This window comes from Parasteatoda tepidariorum, chromosome 1 (genome assembly GCF_982258835.1).
Source record: "Parasteatoda tepidariorum strain Cologne lab strain chromosome 1, Ptep-v5.0, whole genome shotgun sequence".
Lineage (NCBI taxonomy): Eukaryota > Metazoa > Arthropoda > Arachnida > Araneae > Theridiidae > Parasteatoda > Parasteatoda tepidariorum.
This window is the reverse complement of record NC_141755.1, coordinates 74267568-74289136: the sequence shown is the minus strand read 5'-3', so window position 1 is coordinate 74289136 and position 21569 is coordinate 74267568. Positions and strand designations below refer to the sequence as shown.

At 29.5% G+C, this 21569-nt stretch overlaps 2 protein-coding genes and 1 long non-coding RNA gene across 5 annotated transcripts in view; 2 read left to right on the top strand and 1 right to left on the bottom strand.

Annotated features, from left to right (window-relative positions):
- The window catches only part of LOC107445340 (vacuolar protein sorting-associated protein 4B), a 54961-nt gene extending 51967 nt beyond the window's left edge, over nucleotides 1-2994 (top strand). For all 3 annotated transcript variants that reach the window (XM_087166888.1, XM_087166889.1, XM_087166884.1), the window contains one exon: nucleotides 2458-2994. The gene's annotated coding sequence lies outside the window, so the exon portion shown is untranslated. The remainder of the gene's footprint in view (nucleotides 1-2457) is intronic.
- Nucleotides 1-21569, top strand: part of LOC122270320 (vacuolar protein sorting-associated protein 4) — a 123845-nt gene that overhangs the window by 51964 nt on the left and 50312 nt on the right. The gene's annotated exons all lie outside the window — the stretch shown is intronic.
- The window catches only part of LOC147816523 (uncharacterized), a 127233-nt gene that overhangs the window by 85933 nt on the left and 19731 nt on the right, over nucleotides 1-21569 (bottom strand). The window lies entirely within an intron of this gene.

Here is a 21569-nt window from a genome sequence, read left to right as displayed (position 1 = left end):
TAAATAGTTGTTATAATCATAAAACTCAAGAAAGAAAGACCTATTTGTGAATTATAATTACTTCTCCAAGTCATCATAGGTATGTGTAAATGGTATAGGTATGTGTAAAATTTTAAACATATTTTAAGTAAACAAAGAAATATTGAGAAAAAGGAAGAAAAAAAACCTTGTTTAAATTTTTTTCTAATTTTTCAATTTAACCTGTTTTCTTTTTAACACAAGAAATTTTCCGGAATTTTGACTTGGGCTCACAATTACCCCTGTAGATGGATCATGATTTAGGAGTCCCCTTGCTGTCAGGCTAACTGTGGGAGGTTTTTATGGTTTTTTTCTCCATGTAACTTTAAGCCGGTTAGTTCCATCAAAAAATCCTCCGCAAGGACAAATTTCTCCCAATAATTGATCCAGGTTTTCCCAGGCCTTCTGAATAGGATCGACTCTTCAATGATGGTTATATAATTTAAAATAAAATAAAATTGTTCTTCTTTAGTATGGTTAATGGCAAGGATAGTAAAACAGAGATGATTTAATCATAGAGAGCTTAGGTCATACTAAAGAGATAAATATACAGTTAAAGGTAAAACATTTGAATATCAAGAAAGAAAAAAAAATGATTTCCAAAAGTTTTCCTCTCCATAAAACGCAAATGTGGGTTAGTTCCATCAAAATGTGCTCCTCGGAAGCAAATTTCTCCCAATACTTGATCCAGCCAGGAGTTCCCTTGTTTTTAGGATTGAGTTCAAATTTACAAGACTGCATTAGCAGTTGTAAACCCAAAAAAAAAATTGGATCGGCTGTTCAACGACAGTTATGAAAAAAATAAACTAAAAAAGTTTATATCAGCGGTTATTGTATCTTCTAGAATTATGCATGGTAATATACAGCTAAAAATGTTTATTTTAACTTCTTTTGATAATTCTGTATTAGCTTATATCTATTTCAATCCCAAATTATAATATTTTTAATCATGTTGCTACGAAGTTTTTGAATATCTATTTAAAAAAGAGAGAAAAAAATATTTTGAAACACTTATTTTTTATTTTTTTAAAAACAGCGAGCCTTTTTTGTTATTAAATACATCTTTCATGCTTATAGTCATGTGATTGTTAAAAGAAATTAAGTTAAATTTTTTTTTTTCTGATGAGTAAAATTTTTTTAGTACTTAATTCTTTTTGTACATAGAAGATAAGTAAAAGATTCATTTTTGTGCATTAAAGAAAAATAAAATTTAAAGCGAGAAAGGATGTTTCTTATAAAATTTTTCTTATCAACACATAAAGGAATGTATATATTAAAAATTATATTATTCCTTTTTTGCACCAAAAAAGACAAAAGAATTTGGGCAAAAAAACTGTAAAAAGATTGGTGATAAAACTACCTGTATTTACGACAAAATCTCAGAATTTGGATGCTCTTCTAAAGAGGGTGCTGGTAAGGGTGATATAAATAGCTTGTTAACGAGATATTGCATGAGTAATGAAATTTAAATGTTGGATTTGTGGAACTCTTAGTAAATTTTGCGGGAATATGAATTATTGACTCCCAGAAGTCCGTGAATTTGTGAAATTCGGCAAAGAATCGCATTCCTGCATATATCAATGAATAAATTATTTTTACGCAATATGTTGCGGTCCTAAACACATTACAATTTCTTGAATTTTTAGAATATTTTGAGCAAATTTTATTGAAAAACTGAACATCATCAGTTGAATAATGAAATATTAATTGATAATGCTCCTTAAAATTATCTGGCTCCTGCATAACTGTGAAAAGTTGATCGTGGCAATGTCTCTCTTTTGCTTCTACATTGCTAAAAATTGATTTTGTTTTAAAATTTGCATGTAAATAAAATTATGTTTGGTAAAGTTAAATTTTAAAATTAGCTAAGTGGAATACTAATCCTAAAATATTTATTTGCAGTAAGTAATGCTGTCTTTTTAAAGTATGTAAATATATTATAAAATCAAAAAAAAAGTATGGTTTAGTACAAATACAATAAATTTAAAATTGCAATAATTGAACATCCAAGTATGTTTTTTTTTCTTTACAATAGTTCTTTTTTAAAAATAATGTGGTAAAATTCAAGCTTTAAAATATTTATTTTAAAATATATCAAATGCGTAGACTAGTTGCAAAATCTGCCGATTGCATTTTTTTTGGGGAAGGAGTTGAGTGTGAACATACTATTTAAATTTTCATAGCAGCTGATTTTTCTGCTCCTAAGAAGTTAAGCTGCTGTTCCATCATTTTATAACCATATTTGATCATTATGTAAAAATAATCAACAAGAATATAAAAGAAATGAAAGAAATACCGTAGAGTACTCACTCTAGATAACAAATGAAGCAGACTAAAAATTATGTTAATTTTAATTAACTTGCAATGTATGACTATTATGCTTTCATTTATTAGAAAATTTAAAATAAAAGCTAATATTTTTTATTTATTTTTAAATAGGGCCTTTATAAGTTTACTAATGTAAATTTGAAGTATGATGACGCCCATGAAATGTAAAGCACTTAATTTAATCCTACACCTTCACAGGAAATGTTATATATTCTTCGTAGAGGAAAAATATATGTAAAAATTCCTCTTGCTGACAATTTACATTTTGCTCTTGTAGATATTACTCTAATGTTATTATTTTGTCAAGTTTAATTTGCTTTACTTTTATTGTATAAAGACTGTACTCTTATTCTCCCGAGAAGTAAAGAATCACAATTTAACTTAAAAATTACAAATAAGTCTATGTATTTTAAAAAGTTAATGTCAGTTACTGTATCTGTACAATTCGTTACATCCTTAAAATTAAAGGTTATATGTGGGTATATTTGTATCTTGTCATAATTGGTTATTTTATCATGGAAGTTAAATAATTGGATTGTGATTTAATTTTCAAATTTATTGTATATTAATACCATCTAAATGTAAACTGAATAAATCTTTTTTTTAAAATTTTGCCTTGTTATGTGACAATAAAATATATATTTGTAATTGTTTTTTTTTTTCTTGGTGTATTTGATAAACAAATTTTTAAAGAAGTAGTATTATTCTTTCATTACCCATCCAATTTCATTTTAAATAATTTTATCATTGTTCATTCATTGTACTATTAAGGAAAAAAATATTAAAATAAAATGCAATTAGGAGATAAAAAATACAGTGGAACTTCTGTACGAGACTGTCTGTAAGAGACTGTGTTTTTAAAAGCACGGACTTGTTATTTCATAAACTTAACAAAACCTCTGAGAGAGAAAAGACAATCCTTTGTAAACAACCAATACACAGCTTTCTTGCTCTTTTTTTTTATTTTCCTAGCATTAAAATGTACCTACTACAGGTGCAAGAAACAACACAATTAAAGGGTGGCTAAGTGGGATGATAACCAGATAGTATACTGTACATTACGATTGATTCAATTGCAATTCCTGTAGGCTAGAGCTTTAAATATGTTTTAGAAATGAGTGATTCAAGCATAAAAGCAGTGCACTGAAATCATTGAGTCACATTACAAATTAAGTTGTTGGTATTTTCTCATTTTGGGGGTAAAATCAAATTCAACAAAATTTTCATAAGGTGGAAGGAGAATAAGTCATAAAAAAAATCTCTGAAGTTCCTGGATTATGTTTAAAAAAAATGTTTGAGCAGTTGTTTTTAATGTGTTTTATTTTTATTATTAATACAGGATGTGATTATTTTGAAAATCTAATGACGATAGTTCTTTAGATTATCACTCTTATTAATTTATTCACAGAATAGAGGACGGTCACTCCTGAGAAGTTTTTCACTGCACCCTTTTTTTTCCAGTTCTGTTACTTTCATCCTCGTTGATACGGTGGACTGTAATTTGAACATGGGTTGTTCAAAATGAGTAACTCCTGCAGAATTTCCTACTCATACCAATGTTAAAATTTTGATCTTTGAATTCGAAATTTACCCCACAATTTTATTCAATTAAAAGTCTAATATTAAATAAATCTGAAAATTTTAGCAGGCCCTAAAACTTGCTCAAATAATTTTTCTGTCAATTAATTTTGAAATCAAGGATTTTAAAAAGTAGGGGAGAGTTGGATAAATCGGGATAGTCGGACAAAACGGGATACGTCGCCTAGGGACCAGGCTTAGAAAGTACTAATTTTTTAAAATACAATTTGTCGAAGAAATATTATTTGTACAATATTAGATCCATAGGTGGAGGGAGATGTCAAAACAGAGGACTGTATGGAATAGAATTGTGAAACAGGCTAGCGTTCGCAAAGGGCTGTAGAGCTATAGAAGAAGAAGAAATCCGTATAAAATAAATGTAATTCTCGATATTTAGAAAATTTTTAGAGCTGCTGAAAGTGAGTCTGTCAAATAGCATGAAGTGAGGACAGTTCCTATCCGTAAACTTTAAATTAATCCTTATGCATTAATTAAATTTAAAAAAAATATATCTAATATCGTTCAAATACTAACATTTCTTTCAATGCTTAATTATACTAAATTTTGATGCATCATCCTGAATTCTACGAGCAGTTAAATCCATATAATTACTAACAAGGTGATATTTCCTGGTGGTTCCTTTTGGTATTTTTTTTTTATTATTATTTTCTTTGTTTCTTCCAACCAATAAAAGAGGGACCCCTACACAATTTTACAATCATTTGAGTTTCATCACTATGTAACGCAAATGCAGATCAGTTCAATAAAAAAAAAACCAACACGAATGCTATTGCCCTAATGCTTGATCCAAGAGTTCTCTTGTCTTTTAGGTTTCGATCCAAATTTCGAAACTACGGAGTGAGTTAAACATTAAAGTCGTAAATCCAAAAATAAAGTGCTGTAGCAGTTAAAATTAAAGAAAACTTTTTTGTGGTGCACAGAAAAAATTTTTATATATATATATATATATATATATATATATATATATATATATATATATATATATATATATTACATACATATATATATATATTACATACATATATATATATATACATATATATATATATATATATATATATATATATATATATATATATATATATATATATATATATATATATATATATATATTACATACAAATATATATATACATATATATATATATATATATATATATGTATGTAACATAAAAAGCTTCAATTAATCTTTTTATGTTAGTTTCTTTGCTATAAAACAACTCCTACTTTATTCCTAATTAATTATTCTATTTGAAATACTTTCTCACACTTTTAAAAGCCACATCCTGTTCTTAAATCTATTTTTGGCTCAAGTATGCATTTAATTAAGAGCAGGACATTTTTCCCTTTGCTCTTGTGTGGGAAACGTTTGATCTATCTCATAAACCAATAGCAACTACTAAGATATCCCTCTTTCCCTAAATTAAGACATTTTACGGATTTTACTTTGCAAGATTTTCCCTAACATATAACCAAGGAGCGCAACTTTTCGTGTGCACTTTCACTCACTCTCATGACTGCTCTTGTCTAATAATTAATAAATAAATTTTGTACCCTCCTTCCCGACCTATGACCTGTTTTAATCCTTCCACTCGGCAACGACGTTATAAGTCGCCAGGATTGTACGATCGGGAAGGGGTACAGTTCGTACGGTACATTAAAGATATTAAATATCTCATTTGAAAATAAATAAATCAACTTCGGAAGAGGGTACATCAAAAATATGGAATAACTTCAAATCATTTATTCAAATGAACAGTTAGTAAATAAGCAGTCAAATTCTTCTTCAACTTATGGTAATAATTAATTCATCCAGTATCTTCATCAAAAAAAATAAACTCTTCAAAACTTTTTGTTTATTATAAATGATACCTACGCACAGTGGAACAAAACGATCATCGGTTTTCCATATGTCTAAGCTGCATATTTTGTCTACGTTCCTGAGACTACTAGAAAACTGAGCTTCAATTTCCTTCCTTGGACTAAAAAGAATAACTGCATCGAATTCCTGATAATTAAAATGTTTTATTGAAACCCTATCCCTTTGAGAAAGCGTTGATTTTACCACTCTTAAGTGCTGAGCTGGATCTTATCGTCGATGAATTGTTTTCACACCCCGGAATAATTTACGATGGTCTCCTTAGATGTTCGACATTCAAAAGAAAAATAAGCTTCAATTTCTCCGTCACTATTGGTGTTAATTTACGATTCATCTTAACGAAGAAACAAATTTTTTCCCTAGCAGCTCTCGTCTTTGGTTTTGGAATTGTGTTCACGGAATTTCAACGCACTCTCATCTCTGATGTTGTGATTTTCAAAATATCTTGGACTAATTCGAACATTTTCACGTATCCTTTGAGTTTATTTTATTTTACAATTCTCATAAAACAATTTCTTAAATGATTATGATTTTAATTTTTTCCCATATTTGATGTTTCAAAGTGAAACTACTTTTTATATATTAATCGTATTTACTGTTGAAATTTTTTTCTTGAAATTTTTATTTTCAGTGAATTGATTGTCATAAGAAATGTTTCGAGAAATTATTTTCAAATTTATTGTTTTATGTGTTACAGCTTCTATGATTTTTTGAGTAGTAGAAATTATATTTTTGTTTTACAGTGATTAGGGTTAAAGATGAAAATGCTATTTAAATATTTTTCTCTTCGTACTGCAACTACAATAATTATTGAAATTCAATTTTAATATATGAATGCAATTACGCTGTGAAAAAAATTAAATCAAGAAATGTTAAAACTCACACAAATAATTTGGAAAAATGAATAAAATATTTGTGTTTAGAATTTAAATTGAAGTACAATCAGACATTAATGCCTTTAGTCCAACGTTGGTAATTAACTCATAGCTCTGTTCTAGCTCAGTAATTTCCATAAACAAATCGTTTCTTTATTTCTGAACTTTAATTCCAGCATACAGATAGGAAAATGATCAAACACAAATTGAAAAATTTAGTAACCAAATACACTTCAAAAACACGTAAGAAATAGAAATGAAAATATTTGAATTTCCTAATTGCGACAATTTAAATTATCAATTAAGATCTCTGCACAAAAATTACTTTAAAAAATATCCGAACTAAAATTTTTGAAAAAAAAAAAAAAAAAAAAATTATGTCCAAAAAGAAAGAATGAAAGATATAAATGAAAAAAAAAATAAAAGGTAATTTGCAAATAAACCAAACTTGCACTTCAGATTAAAAATAAGGAAAATAGCTAGGTCAGTCAAATTTTAAAAGCTGATTTACCTTAATACCATATTAAATTTGAAAGCTTTGTTTTGGATTTCAATTAGCGATAAATTGTGTTAAACGGGTTGTAAAGTAAAATCTGAGAAGACTGATCACCTTTTCTGATTATAAAAGCAATTTGTCCCCACACATTTTTCCTGAAATTCTGGTTAATGATTGCAATAAAAATACCAATAAAGAAAAAGTATAAATAAATATAAAGAAAGTAGAAAGAAAAGAAAGTAGAAAGAAAAATAAGAGAGAAAAGGAAAATAAAAAATTTTACAGAAAGGCAAATTTTGGACATAAAAAAAAATAGGTAAAATAAAATAAAAATTTTTTGTCGATATTTTGATATTAAAGTGATAAATATGTAAGGTAAATAATAAATTAAGTGAAATAAAGACAAAACTGAAATCTTGGACTTGACAATAACAACCACTGTGTCATTTTTTTATTCTATTTTGTTTTCAAAAAAGGTAAACAACACTCAAATCTAATTTCAGATTGAAATTTTTCCAGTAAAAATGTTTTTTGTGTTTTACATTTTAAATTACACATTTCTAACAAATGTTTATAAATTTTTGTCATCATGATTGAAGAGTTAACTTAAATAGTGTTTTTATGAAGAATTCTTATAGTGAAAAAGCTGTGTTGTGATCTTTAAACAAAATACTTTTGAAATTGAAAAAGCTGTTAATTCAGAAAAAAAAAACTGTTGAAAATGAAAATTTTAAATTTGCTGATAAAGCTACTACAGGTTTTTAATTGTGTTAAAATTTTTACAATGAGAACATATGTAAATGTTTTATAATTTATATTACTTTTATATATTGTTACCATTACAAATTTGGTTATTTTATTTGTACTTCTATACCATAGGGAAGATTTTGCAAATGGATAATTTCAAAATTTTTGGATTCTAATTAGACAATTTTGGCGAAGGGGGATGTAACATAAAAAGCTTCAATTAATCTTTTTATGTTAGTTTCTTTGCTATAAAACAACTCCTACTTTATTCCTAATTAATTATTCTATTTGAAATACTTTCTCACACTTTTAAAAGCCACATCCTGTTCTTAAATCTATTTTTGGCTCAAGTATGCATTTAATTAAGAGCAGGACATTTTTCCCTTTGCTCTTGTGTGGTAAACGTTCGATCTATCTCATAAACCAATAGCAACTACTAAGATTTCCCTCTTTCCCTAAATTAAGACATTTTACGGATTTTACTTTGCAAGATTTTCCCTAACATATAACCAAGGAGCAACTTTTCGTGTGCACTTTCACTCACTCTCATGACTGCTCTTGTCTAATAATTAATAAATAAATTTTGTACCCTCCTTCCCGACCTATGACCTGTTTTAATCCTTCCACTCGGCAACGACGTTATATATATATGTGTGTGTTACGGACGGGGAGTGTCGATGAAGCTTCAAAGCAGTCTAGGGTTGCGTTTTAAAGCTTTTATTATGACAAAAAACACTTAAATGGAAATACAAAATAATTAGAGCTGGAACATCTTAATGAGCTCTCTCCTCTTAGCCGTTCAGTGAGTGAATGTAGAGGGAGTCTGCTTAACTACAGGTGCGCTGCATGGCGTGTGCAACACACACACATATATATATATATATATAAGTGCGTTTTTTGTCATAACTCTACAAGAAATCATCCGATTGACATGAAATTTGAATATCTTAATGAGCTCTCTCCTCGTAGCCGTTCAGTGAGTGAATGTAGAGGGAGTCTGCTTAACTACAGGTGCGCTGCATGGCGTGTGCAACACACACACACATATATATATATATATATATATATATATATATATATATATATATATATATAAGTGCGTTTTTTGTCATAACTCTACAAGAAATCATCCGATTGACATGAAATTTGAATATGATGTACATTAATTTGTACTTAAACGATGGTACAAGAATAATGGCGCAGAAATGAATATAAAGCTTAAAGTAGGGTATGGAACAAAAAAAGGCTTTATTTGACATATAGTGGCGTTACACATGATTGCCTGAAGAAGCGTAAGTACAACTGGCAGATGTTCCCTAGTATGGGATATACCCTCCCCTTACTGTAATTGTTGCTTGGCATCGTCTCTCCATGCTAAGCACCAGATTATCCAGGAGTTCTTGGGGTAAACGTCTCCATTCCTCCTTTAACGCATCTTTCAGCTGATGGGTGTTACCAGGAGGATACTGTCGTGTCGCAAGACGTCTCCCTAATGCATCCCACACGTGCTCTATGGATCTGGAGAGTAAGCTGGCAAGTTCATTCGTGTGATATCTTCACTTTCCAGTAGCTCTTGAACATTAGCAGTACTGTGTGGCCGGGCATTGTCATCCATAAAAATGAAGTCTGGAGCAATGGCCCCTCGGAACAGACGCACATGGGGTAGGATTACCTCATTGCAGTAGCGGTCTCCAGTTACAGAATCTCGGTCGAAGATTTGAAGCTCAGTCCACCCGTTCAACATAATGCCATCCCAGACGACAACTCCAGGACCACCGTAACGATCTCTTTCCGCGATGTTATTGGGATGAAATGTCCCGCAGTGGACTGATCGTTAAGACACGGTTCCCAGCAGATCACCGAAGTCAAGCATCACTGGCTACGGTCAGTGTGCGGGTGGGTGACCACTTGGATCAGTCTGCGTAGGAACCAAGGGTGTGCGGTATTGGTCCTCGTTAAACTGTGCTAACGTAAAGTGCTCGACTTCGCGCGCAGGTCGTCGGGCTACCGAAGCGGGGGTGCCATCCCCTCCGCAGAGGATCAAAATTGTGATGGCATGTCTTCGGATCATCCTCCGGGATGTTTCCCAGACCGTCGCCAATAGCCCATTGTGCAGCTCTAGTGCGACGTAAATTAACAACAACATTGGGATGAAATCGAGCTCCAACCTCTCTCCAGATCTACTGACGTTGAGAATCGCTTGTAGCACCAAAAAGACTCTCATCTGTGAAGAGGACGCGACTCCATTGATGAGGTGTCCAGGTTTCGTGTTCTCTGCACCACTCTAAACGGTGCCGCCGATGGCTAACTTTTAAAGGTATGCAGCGTTCAGGACGTCTAGCAAATAAGCCACCTTTGTGGAGGCGTTTGGCCACTGTAAATCTTGATACTTGTCGTCCTGTGGCTGTGCACATTTGCTGAGATATGGCGCTCGCTGACTGAAAATGGTTTCTTTTCGCCTGGAGGACAATGTAACGGTCATCTCTTGGTGTTGTTTTCCTTGAACGGCCACCACCAACCTTCCGAACAGCTGTACCAGTAGTTTTAAAGGCATTCTAAGCACGAGAAACAACACATTTGTTGATCCCGAACTCTTCGGTTACACTGGTCACACTACGCCCCTCCTCAAGCTTCCCAATCCTTCTTCCTCGAGTAAAGTCGTCTAAATGATTTCTTGAAGACATGTTTCACAAACAAATCACTTGTACTTGCAGCGAATGTCTTTAACTACGGTGCTCTTCATCCTTTTATCACAGCTTTGACCTGCGCGCGCCGACCCACAAGGTTTACTTACGCTTACATCACCTACGACGTTTTATTTCTAAAATTTGCATACAAATAATCTTTCTACTGAATTATGTGCATATTATACTGCAATTTCATGGCTTTCTTATACTTTGTTGGGGAGCTGTGGCCGAAAAACCACTTGTTGCTTAAGTTTTGCACACCAGTATATATATGCATACCTGTGTGTGTTGGCAAGGGCCGGCAAACGAGGACACACATAGGCAATTTCACCGTCGAACGAGGACCTCGTGCCAACCGAGGACGTCCTCGGTTAGAAAATGGTATTTTCGTACTCAGGGGGTCATGAAATAGTCCCAGAAAAATTTTTAGCAAAATCTAATTTTGTCCTCGATTGGCAGCATTTATCAAAGTTGTGTATAAAGAGCCGAGTCGAAGTGTGTATGCATGCAAAAACGACGTCCTCGGTTGGTCGATAAAACCACACGTTCAGCGGGGGTCCTCGTTTGCACTTAAAAACCGCCTACTCGGAAACACACACACCGGTCTTTTTCGTATTTAACGAATAAGCATGAAACAAATAAAGGAAATGCTTAAAACATATTTACGTACGATGTTAACTGATTTCATTTCATTTTTATCAGATAAATGTAGATGAAAGTTCATCAGTTAATGTATAGGAATAATCTATTATCAGTTAATGTATAGGAATCGTTTCTATTTGAAATATTATCATATCCATATTAACTAGTAACTTTTCCTTAGTAGCTTTTTTGGTATGTAAGAAATGCATAGAAACGTTTTCACGCAATTTTAAGAGAAATTAATGATTTTCTTTACTTTTATTTCTCTGAAAGTATTTGTATGTTTATAGCGATGAACATGTTAATGAAAAATAATACCGTTAGCTAGTCATTATTAATTAAAATGCAGTCATTTAATGTTAAATTGTTATCTTAAAAAGCTCTCCTTTTTTAAATTATTTTTTTCTGTTAAATTCAGATGATTTTAACATGAATTACCTTTCAAAATAACAGCTTTTTAAAAATTCGCCTTACACATATTTTAATGTTTACACGCGTTTCGAAGAAAACCATTTTCTTAATTTTCTTGTATGATAAGACTTCTTTTAATAAATTGTAATCGAATTATTTTTATTTTGTTGATAAAATAATCTAGTGATTACATTAGAAGCTTTTAAAAATTTATATCTGACATTTTCTTAGGACTAAAATATTATTTAAGTCTCTATTATTAATTAGAACTTATTAGAACTATACGTTCGAAAAAAAATAAAATTAAACATATTTTGTAATTAAATTTAATATTCGAAATAAATTATTCTAAATAAAAAAAACGATTAAGCTTTTTGCTTTTTAAATGGATTCTAATTGAGATTAAGCTGGAAATCAGTTTTAGATATTTTCTTCAAACTAGAACTTTATTATTTTAAAGAACTTAGTGAAAAACTTTCGTACACACAGCCTGCAATACATACAGCCAAGCGAGGACCTACAATACACACAGCCAATCGTGGACCTACAAAACACACAGCTAATCGAGGACCTACAATACACACAGCTAATCGAGGACCTACAATACACACAGCTAATCGAGGATCTACAATACACACAGCCAATCGCGGACCTTAATTACTCGCGGCTAATTGAGCTTTTTTAAGGGATAATGAGGAGTGTCTAATTTTATTAAGATTAGTGACTAATCATCCATATGATATTAACTTATACTTTAAGGCTTTGTTAGTGATATTTTTTCCATCAGACTTTAATTTAAATTAATTTTAAAATCGCAAACTAACTGAAAATGCTCTAATATTAACTAATGCTCGGCAATAATGCTCGGCAATAATAAAAATCAAGATCCTACTTTTTTCTTATCTCGTTTGAAGGTATCTTTATTCGGTTCTATTTTGATTACAGAGGTATTTAATATAAATTTATTGAAGATATTTCCAACTTTTTGAACTCTCACAAGCAGTCAAAAATATAAAATCAAAGACATAAAATAAAAGCTGAAGGTGGGGTCCCTTTATTATAATTTCTCATGATGTTATCTAATTACGCTACATTTTTTGATAAGCATGTTATCGGTTTACAATCAATAAACGATAATTAAGTTATATTTGCTTATAAATATTTTTTAAGTATAACTACTTCCTATTAACTAGAATAATAAATAGTTGAAAAACATGCAAAATAGTTGAGCAACATTAGAGAGTCATTTTTCGCACTATTTCTACACTTTTTCTTCAGCGAAAAACATTTAAAATATTTTTATAGTAGCAACAAATTAAGTAGATAAATTGGAGTAAATAATCAAACAAATTTATTACATTTAAATTTCAAAAAAAATAAAATTAGAAATTGTTACATAAATAAAATTAATGTGGGAATTTCATTTATAGAGGATTTAAAAAAGAAATTCGGGATACTTTCATAATTATTTTTTTAATTTGATGCGGTAGCATAGCAAAAATGAATGCGTAGAAGTAATAGGGGTTGATGAGAGAATCGATCAGATCGAACAGATTTTATATATATATATCTGTTGGTTGGACGGTATTTCTATGAAGGTTACATAACTTAAATTAGGAATAATATTCTTAATTTTTTTTTTTAACAGTCGATGAACAGCCGACCCAATGTAGGGTATACGTCTACCATCTCCATATCCTTCCAATTTTTAACCCAAACCAGAAGACTAAGGAACTCAAGGATGGATCCCTCTAAGGATGGATCAAGTTTTGTGAGAAATTTTATTTCGTGAAGGGCTTTTTGAAGTAACTAGACCGCTTTTGCGTTAGATGATGAGGAAAACCACGAAAACCTCTCGCAGTTGGACTAATTGCAAGGGGACTTTAACCCATAATCCGTCTACCACTGAGGATATTAACTCAGCTCTGAGGTCGGTGCGAGCCGAGTGCAAAATTGAAATCTACCAGGCATTGCCGGCATTCGAACCTGGTTCACCTCATTGGGTGGCAATCGTTCTATCCCCTGACCCCAACTGCTCTCCTAATTTAATTACCCTTTTGCTACCACTAAGTAAAGTTTTTCTCAATTATCATTTTTAAAGAGCCATGAATGCATCTGCTATGCTAATCTGGTCTACGCCCTTAGAAAGCTAAAAACTGGTTCTAAAATTTCAAAATTAGTGCATGAAATTAAATATTCTTACTAATCAAATAGAGCAAAATTAGATGGAACAAAAATACTTAGCAAAGGTTCTCTAATTATTTTTTGTAAATAATTGGAAAGATAAAGATGTGAGTTCTCGAATGCTCGTTTAAAAAGATTGCTACCGGTTTTTAATTTTCTAAAGAACCTGGTCACCTTACGCAAAGCCGCAGTGCAGTGGTCCACATACCTCTGCAAAAAATGTGGTTTATGTAGATAATATATGAATAATTTCTTTCCTAAGACATAATTTAAGTTTCAAAATTAACATAAATGCTTGAATTTCATAATTTCATAGAATGAGACAAAGATATATATGTATATTTATATTATTATGACACAGATGATAACGCTTTACTTCTTCTTTACGAAATATATTTGTGCAATTATGCTGCAAATAACATAATGTAAAATTACAAGGGGCGAGAGAAAAAATTTTCAGTATTTATGTTCTATTTTTCTTTCATAATTCAGCATTAACCAAAAACAACTTTGCAGTGTAAGACATTTGAAATCAGCAATGGTCACCGTATAATATGAATGGCTTCCCATTTTTTCATCAGAAACTTTCCATCTCGAATTTACTGAACATAAAATAAAATAAAAATTTAATTCAAATTCCATAAGTCCAATTCTATAATTCCAAAATAACTGAGTGATCTTTCATATCCCTGAATGATCTATTGAACATTTAGTTTTATCTAATACATAATAAGTGAGAGCATGAAACCAATATATTTTAGTTGCAAATATTTTGTGTTTCAAAAAAAATATTGCTTGCTAACAAAAATTACTATACATGAGATTTTCTGCCTACGCATGATATACTTATCTTTTTCTTTTAATTTTATCGATCGTTTTAAGATTTTTAGTTGATGAGCTTATCTTTTCATTAAAAACTATCAATTTTATAAAAGAATATTCTTATGCTAGATGTCAAACGCGTTTTTCTAAGAACTACCTTTTTAAAGTTTACAAGCACACTTTATTCTTTTGGATTATTTTACTGCTTATGCACATTGTTTACATTATTAAAAATCTTGGGTTTTAATTTTACAATCGAATAGTATTTCCTACTTATCTGCCATGCGCTACAATGGTAGTTATTTAAATAATATATTTGATCGTTTTACTTGATTTTAACTACTTCAGGAGTTGTATAATAGTGTTTAAATTCTGCCTTATTACATTATACAGCAGTTAAAAATGTTAAAATATTTCTTAAATAATAATTTAAGAAATATCTGTGATGAAAATATGGCTCCTAATTGCCTGTGTTTAAATCTAGATAAAAAAAAATTTCATTCTTCAGATATTATGTTTTCATTAAATATCATGGAAATAATAATATATATAAATTATTTTTATTAGCTGAGCATTTTTCTGAAGAAAAATGTTTACAATCCTCCTTGAAAGGGGGGGATGGGAGCAAGGGGGTACAAGAGACTAAACCATTCTATGCCTGGAAGCTAAAAGGGGAGCGGAGTGATTAAACTGGTTCTTCACTGTGCACATACTCCTTTTGCACAAATGACTTTAAAGAGCTTCTTTTTTAAATCCAAGAATTCCAAAATTTTATCGGAATTGGTATTACACACAAAGTGAATAAAATATTTCTTATTATGCTGCAATCATAATCATTTTTTTTTCTATTTTTAATTCTTTGGTGATGTATAACTGAGCTATTCGCCAATTTTGTCTATAAGGTTTTGACGTGGGAAGTACGTTTATAAGAATTAACTACAAATAATTCATTCCCCCCCCCCCTTCAAATTTCCTAAAAATTAGGGAATATGACATTCCAATTTTTAGTAACTTTCTTAAATCCCCGTATTTTGCAATAAATGCGGTTTTCTAACATTTAAGCACTAATGGAAAATAAAATATCAAATGCAACTGTTCTTCATAAATTTAGTTGAAACTATAAAATATGATAAATCAGTTACTTTAGATATTTACTAAAAAATTTAAAAGAAATAAAAATAAATTTGTATAAATTTATTAAAAAATGAACTTTGGAAATTAAAGACGATATTTATCCAAATCACACAATAGATGTGCTAAGAGATTTTTATCTAAAAATTAAATTGACTCGCTGTAAGTTTTTCGCAATTAAGATCTAGAAACAATTTTAAATATTCTGAAATGAAGCCTATTGTCTGATTCAACTGTAGATCAAATATTTAATCAAATTAACAAAATAGCGATATTTTTGTTTCATGAATACATCGTTATGCTTGATGAAGGAGAGAAAAAGGTAAAAATAACATAATTAAACGTAATATATTAAAAAAAAATTATGTAATAATTTGACAGTTCATATAAGCACTTTACATCACTTTTAAAATTAAACGACATAAACATACTCAGTTCCCCACCAACCCAAGGAACTAAAATTATGGTTTGTATAACCTAAAAATGAGACTTTAAGAGACAGAGAAGTTCTAAAATGAATATATACATAAAATCGTCCTACCGTTAATCGTTGTATAAAAAAGTCGATTTCAAAAAAGTTATTGTCTCCAACAATGCAGTTTGAAAAATTTTTGTTTCGAATGTGCTTCTCATTTTCAAAACTTAAAAACGATTGGCTGAAATTTTGTAATATCAAAATTTTATTGATGCGCTCTTTAATTTTCGAGTTACTTCATGTAGAAATTAAAGAAATTTTTTGTAGAATTGTAATTTAGTTTAGCGAAAATAACTGGAAGGGAAATGATTATAGGTGGAGAGTTTTCTGCAGTCATGCTATTAAGATTTAAAATTTGGAAAATTAAACTTTATTTAAAATTTATAGTTATGTTGCAAAAACAAATTCGATTCTTATAATTTTAATTATCATGATTTATATTCCATGGCGTGCTTTCAACAATAAATTAGATGCTGTCAATCTAATTATAACACTTACGAAACAATTATAAGAAAAACTGTCTTGTAGCCCTTGTCTTTATTTCAGCAATATTTGAAATGTTGCATTTTGTCAGAAATATAAGTTAAGATTTGAAAGTAATAGGGGGACTGGAAATTAATGTCGTTTTTCCTGCCCATTAAATGTTCGTTAGTCTTAAAAGCCAATTCATTCCTTTTCGATCCATGTCGATTCATTTTCTATCTGGCATTGAGAGGTTGTTACTAATGAGGGAGAATATATTATTGATTAAAAATAAAATCTTGATACGAAATATCAAATGCACCAAAAAGACATTACTTTCTGGTCCCCCTAATATTACAGATTAACCGACTTTAAAATCCCCGTTTTCTAAAATGTATAGGGTTTACAAATATATTTTCATTATTTTATACAAACTCTAAAATCAATATTTTATATAATTACAAAAATACTGTATTTCGTAAACCTCGAATAACTATCTATTATTAGATAACTGGCATCATCAGAAACACTAAGAAACTAGCAATGAAGTTTCTGAAAAAACATTCAAAAATTTACCTTTTTAAAAAAATTATTGTTAGAAAATCTCAGAGAGGGAAAACGTGGGTCATGACAGTGGATTGCAATGTTATTCCGAGTTATCCAGGTGTACCTCAACCTTCCAAAAAATTCATTACTACTGTTTTTAATCATTATACTTAAAAAGTGAGAAATGAAAGTTAGATATGGACTGGGCTACAAATAGATTTTGAATAGAAACACACTAATTTACTAAGAATATTACTTTCCTCTTAGGATATCTTAACTCCAATCTTACTTCTCTCCAATAGGATATCTTTACTTTCCTCCTTCTGTTTGTTATATGAAAATAAATGTAGCATATTTTGGTTATGACTAAACGAACCGAAGTATAAATTAATTCAAATTTTTCTTTTCAAATCTGGTATCATGCTTAATAATTTAAATAACTTTAAAATATTCCAATAACTGATATTTAAATAATGTAGTTGAAATTTTCCTGAAAAGCTTTAAATAGGAATAGTTAACAACAAATGTAACTGCAATCCAATTTAAAATTATTATTGTTATTTTTCTTCTTTTTTTCAAGTAACAACCGAATTTTAAAAATCATGAAAAATTTTGACCGCAATCAATATTATTGATCAATATTTTCCGACGTACCGGAAGGAATTAACGAATGAATCCAATACGAGGACAAAACTAATGAAATAAATTGTTCAATTATAGCAACAAAAAAATTTACAAAATAGGACTAAATGTATCAAAAACAATGATAAGAGTACGTCTAAGAAAAGGAATAAGTATATCCAAAAATATTGCATAAGTATTTTCAAAAGAATGGTATGAGTATATCCGAAGAAATTGATTGAGCAATAGCTTAACTTTAAATTATTATAAATCTTGAAATTACGAAGCAAAGACAGATTTATTTCGTCAATTGATAACATTTTTCAACATTATTATAGGATCACTTAATACATTTGCGTCTTTTTGCTAAAGTTGAAAATTCATTTTAAATCAGAGTTAGCAAAAGAAGAACTAAGGAACTCATGGATCAAGTATTGGGAGAAATTTGACTTCGTGGGGGACTTTTTGATGAAACTAGATTTGCGTTACATGAAGAAGAATATCAAGAAAAACTCCCACTGTAAGCCTGATTGAAGAGGGACATTAACCAATGATTTGTCTATCACCGAGGATATTTTACCTCAACCAGAGTTGGCCAAAAATGTAATCGATTACATTTTTTGATTACAGTAATCAATTACTTGTAATCATGATTACAATTTTCAAAAATTTTGATTACAGCTGTAATCATGATTACAATATTGATTACAGTAATCAATTACTTGTAATCGTGATTACAAAGTTTGATTACAGCTGTAATCATGATTACATAGTCGATTACAGTAATCAATTACTTGTAATCATGATTACAATTTTAAAAAAATTTTGATTACAGCTGTAATCATGATTACAATTTTGATTACAGTAATCAATTACTTGTAATCATGATTACAAGTAATTGCGATTACAAGTAATCACAACAAAAACGATTACAAGTAATTATGATTACAAGTAATCAAAATATATGATTACATGTAATTTGATTACATGTAATTTGATTACATGTAATTTGATTACATGTAATTATGATTACATGTAATCTAATTACACGATTACAAGACTATTGTATTCTTATAAATGATTATATTTTACAGTAGATAGTAGAATGTATTTTATAATGATACATTTTGCACGTATTAACATGTACTGCATTTTGTACGTATCTGTATACGTACAAATGAATGTAACTGAAATGTATGTACATATGATTTTATCTAGTGCATATGTTCAGACATTTTAGTATCACACACATGTACATACACTTATATTGCAGGTAAAAAATATATGTACGTATGTATATAGATAATAATTACGTATGTATGTGCAAACAATGTAGGCATGTACATTTATACACAATGAATATATGCATTTTAAGCAAATATTTGTGTATGTAAAATGTATATCTATGTTCATGTACGCATGTATATACAAGTACTTGTGTTTGTACGAACATACATACATTGTCTGTACAATGTATGTCCCATGCATGTATGTGCAATTTATTTATGAACAGTACAATATATGTATGCATGTACAATATAGGTATATCTGTAGGATGTACAATATATGTATGTATACATGTACATGATATGCATGTCCAGTGTATTTATGTACATGTACATAATATGTTCATGCTCAATGTAAGTATCCAAATATGCATAATGCATTTGTGAACTATTGTACGTACATTGGGCGTATTTATATTTCACATATATTCATACATGTATTCGACATGCATAACGTACGTACATACACACATTTGAGATGTATATATTGTACAGATGTATATACTTATAGCGTACAGATGTATATACATATAGCGTACAGATGTATATTCATATAATGTACATATGATGAAATAAGCATATAATGTTCATATAATGTACATATGTGTATACATATACAGTACGTATGTGCATAAATATATTGGGCATAATTCTTTGTACAAATTTTACATGTGTACATGCGTGCTATCCCTATCTATGCATATGGTACAATGTATATATGTACAATGAATGTATCCACACATGTACAATACACGTATGTTCCATGTATGCATATCCATATGTACTATATATGCACGTACAATACATGAATGTATGTACATACATTGTACATGCGTACATACATTACACGTATACATATGTACATTACATTTATGTCTAAATATGTGTACAATGCAATAAATAAAATGCATGTAAGTTAACTTTTAATGACTCAAGCAATTTAAATGACAAAATCAAACGATATTTAAATTTAGTTTTCAGCTTTAATTGTTCTATATCATTTTGAAATTCTCTGAATAAAAAATTATTTTCAGGTATTTTCATGAAATGTTTGACAATACAGATTTATTTTTTTTATAACATAATGGATGATTCATAGAAATGTTTTAAATGGTAAGAAAAACGGTAAATTTTATGTGTGGAATTAATATTTAGAAATTCCAAATAAAATTATCGTTTGCTTTCTAAAAAATATGAGGTCGAGTTTAATATACCTTAGAATAATTTTAAAACAAATTTCAATAACTTTACTCATATAAATTTTTTTAATGTATGCACAATGTATGTGTATATTGTAATTACATATATTTAAATGTACGCACGTATTTGTGCATTACTTGTAATTATGTACATGTATACGTTTTATGCACATGCATACATTGTGCATATAACTATTTTTTTGTACATCCATGCATTACATGCGCATAAGTATTAACAAAGTATGTAGTTATACAAGTACATACGTAAGTTGTACATAAGTACATACTTTGCGTGCACATATATCGATGTACATATAAATATGCATGTATACATGTACGCATTTTATTTACGCAACTATGTGCATATATTGTACCTTTAAATAACATTTTTACATATTGTACGCAAATACGTACAATTTTATACACAAACGTACATTGTATATACGTGCTATCATCGTAAATTTATACAATATATGCGCTTAAGTACATAAAAGCATGCAAACGCATAAACATTATTTTCATATACGTTCATACATACATAGTCTATGTATACAAAGATACAAAACATTGCCTTTTTGTACAAACTAACATACATGCGTATATGTATCATAAATGTATAATTATATGTACTAAGCATATGCGTATTGCATTAAGTTTATTACAATATAATTATGAATATTGTGCGTACAAACAACGTTTGTGCATACATTGTATGTATAGGAATCGCAAATTGTACGTTCGTGCGTGCGTACATTCTATGTACATAAAAATATGTAAACACATGAATACTTACATAAAAAATATGACTATAGTATACAATCATAATAACTTGTAATCGTATAGTCTGATTACAAGTAATCACAATTACATGTAATCAAATTACATGTAATCATGATTACATGTAATCATATATTTTGATTACTTGTAATCATAATTACTTGTAATCGTTTTTGTTGTGATTACTTGTAATCGCAATTACTTGTAATCATGATTACAAGTAATTGATTACTGTAATCAAAATTGTAATCATGATTACAGCTGTAATCAAAATTTTTTGAAAGTTGTAATCACGATTACAAGTAATTGATTACTTGTAATCGTGATTACAAGTAATTGATTACTGTAATCAAAATTGTAATCATGATTACAGCTGTAATCAAA